Source organism: Sceloporus undulatus, unplaced genomic scaffold (genome assembly GCF_019175285.1).
Source record: "Sceloporus undulatus isolate JIND9_A2432 ecotype Alabama unplaced genomic scaffold, SceUnd_v1.1 scaffold_649, whole genome shotgun sequence".
NCBI classification, from domain to species: Eukaryota; Metazoa; Chordata; class Lepidosauria; order Squamata; family Phrynosomatidae; genus Sceloporus; species Sceloporus undulatus.
The window spans coordinates 4,359-7,486 of NW_024803569.1; the positions used below are offsets into that span (position 1 = coordinate 4,359).

At 44.3% G+C, this 3,128-nt stretch overlaps 1 pseudogene; it reads right to left on the minus strand.

The window, feature by feature from the left end:
* The window catches only part of LOC121917769, a 4,298-nt pseudogene extending 1,176 nt beyond the window's left edge, over positions 1–3,122 (minus strand).
* Positions 3,123–3,128: the final 6 nt, after the last annotated feature.

A 3,128-nucleotide genomic window follows, 5' to 3' on the forward strand; every position in this document is an offset into this window, starting at 1 on the left:
TGACATTTGTATAGTTTCTTTCCTGTGTGGACTCTCTGATGTGTCACAAGAGCTGATCTCTGAGTAAAACATTTCCCACACTGCTGACATTTGTATAGTTTCTTTCCTGTGTGGACTCTCTGATGTGTCACAAGAGCTGATCTCTGAGTAAAACATTTCCCACACTGCTGACATTTGTATGGCTTCTCCCCAATGTGGACATTCTGATGCCTGAAAAGGGTTGAATCCTGAGAAAAACATTTCCCACACTGCTGGCATTTGTATGGTTTCTCTCCTGTGTGGACTCTCTGATGTGCTACAAGAGCTGACTTGCAAACAAAGCATTTTCCACACTGCTGGCATTTGTATGGTTTTTCTCCTGTGTGGACTCTCTGGTGTGTCACTAGGAATGAATTCCGATGAAAACATTTCCCACACTGCTGGCATTTGTATGGTTTCTCTCCAGTGTGAAGTCTCTGGTGAGTCACAAGGACTGACTTGTGAGCAAAATATTTTCCACATTGTTGGCATTTGTATGATTTGTCTCCTGTGTGGACTCTCCTGCAATTCACAATGGCAGACTTGTGATCAAAGCATTTCCTATATTGCTGGCATGCATATAGTTTCTCTCCTGTGCTGATTCTCTGATGAATCACAAGGCCTCCTATAAAGAAGGAGAAGGACAGACAAGACTGAGAACTTTATCATACCAGCCTTGTGTCTCATGGCAAGCATGAAAGGAAACAAGAACATACCGCTTTGAAAATATTATCGCCCCTCTCTGCTTTCACACAGCTGCACTGCTTATAAAAAAAAAACCCAAGGTGCAATAAGCCTCACAATCAGTGCCATGAGGGAGCCTAATCTTCCTCCTCTCTGTTTCTCACTTCCTGTTCCACAGCAGGCTAACTGTATGTTTGTTGGTTTATTTAGGCAGCCCTCCACAATTTTAGGGGGTAAGGGGCAGATCACCCATCTAGAATATCAATACCTCCTTCAAGATGAATACTGCAGACTCCTTTGCTGCTCACAGTCCCAGCTCATACTTTCTTTTCCCTGATCCTCACCACTATCACATTCATTCTCAAGACCCTCCCATCTCACACACCTCTCCACCTCACTCCTTCTCCCCACCACCTCCTATCGTGCCAAAACAGCCACCCTTTCACTCTGGATCTAAGCTTTTCTCCACAGTCCCCAGCTTCGTTCTCAAGATCTTTCCATCTCGTCCACCTCGCTCCTTCTCCCACCATCTCTACCAGGATTATAACCTAAATGCCATGATTCCTTCCTATGGAATCCTAGGATTGGGAGTTTAGCAAGTGGTATTTAGAATCATCAGTACGAGAGCTCTAGTGCCTCATTAAATTACAAATCCAAAGACGCCACAGGATATTGCCATGACAATTAAAGTGGAATCAGAGTGCTATAACAATGTAGTATGAAAGCTCTCAGTCTCCAGAAGAAGAACAGTGGGTTAAAGTTCTTTACCCAGTGAGGACAGATTCTCATAGTTCTCCATCATGACCTCCTCATACAAAGATCTTTGGTTCCGGTCCAGCAGTTGCCATTCCTCCTCTGTGAAGTACAGAGCAACATCCCCAAAGGTCACCTGCAACAGAAAGTAGTGACTTATCTAAAGCAGAGAAAAGCACATCTTGCTTTATTTGATCGCTTCATAATAATGATGGAGTAGGACATGTTTGAATATCCTCCCATCTCTTTTACTTAACTCTCTGCATCTTGAAGAATAGGGCATGAAGGGAAAGACAAGGCTGCAATCTGGGTCCCCAATGGTCTAGATTGCTTGTGTGAAGGTTGATTTTGTTTAGCATGTGAAATGTCTTGCACATAGATCTTCCCAATCTGCTTTACTAATTGCCATAAATCTAGGGCAGCCTCGCCCGAACAGATTTTTTTGGATTTCCAGCCTGTATGGTCAAGCTCTTTTAGCACATAAGAGAGAACACCACAAGGGCTTCTTCCCATTGTTGGCAATAAAAATATGAAGCCTGAGGGCTACTCTGTCATTGGCAAGAAGGCCAGTCTCACCTGGCCTGGCCCTGACTGGCTGGGAGGGGAAGCAAGGATAAGGGAGCAGAAAGCACTGGCCAACTGAGCCATTGAAGGGCAGGAGACAATATCTGATCATCCATTGCATCCCAGTCTGACAAACTCCCGATGGCTCCATCACAAAGGAGGAGTGAATGTTAACCTGTTTCAAGGTCATCTTTCTTGCCATTACGTCCATGGAAAGGGAATTCAGTGTAGGTTCTCTTCTCTCCCTTCCTTTGGAGACCATATTGGACAAATGCACACCTGCAGAAAGTACAAATGGAGATGTTTTACAGTTTTCCGTGGATTACCAAAAAGACAAACGACTCTGATAGCAAATCAAGCCTGAACTTATACTGTAAGTAAATTGAGGCTATCATGCTTTGGTCACACAGTGAGATGACATGACTCACTAGAAAAGATGATGAAGATAGTCAGTAAAGTGGAAGGCAACAGAAAAACAGAAAGAGTGCACTACAGGTGGATTGACTCAAGGAAGCCAAAATACTGAACTTGCAAGACCCGCTTGAGGCTGTTCTTAACATGATGTCTTGGAGGTCTCATTCACAGAGTTGGCCTAGGATGAAGTCACTCAATCTTCTTTTGGGTTCCTCCTTCATGCATCAGAAAAACAAAAGCCTCTCTAATTAGGATTAACCACAAGATTTCCTGTAGTCCTCCAAATGTTGGTGGAATAGAACTCCCAGCATCCTTTCCTGGTTTGTTATGCTTTTCAAGGGGCTGATGTCAGCTGTACCCCATCAACGTCTAGAGGGCCAAAGAATGTCCACCCCAGTTCATAGAAAGTAAATTATGCAGTGAAGGAAACAGAGGCAGAACCCTCTTCTGTTAAGGTTTTGGAGGCAGCCTGGGGTGAGGAGTGTGGAAAAAACTTCAGCACCAGAACTGGTCTTCCTTTACCTGAAAATATCCCTATACAATCATCCCTCGGAATTTGCGGGGATAAGTTCTGGGGACCCCAGCGAATTCCAAATTTCTTCTTCGTGGTCTCTGTGAATCATACAAATGGGTTTCACTGCGCCTGCGCAGTGCTGCTCGGAACCTACTGGAATCACTGGGCAGAGTTAACTCTG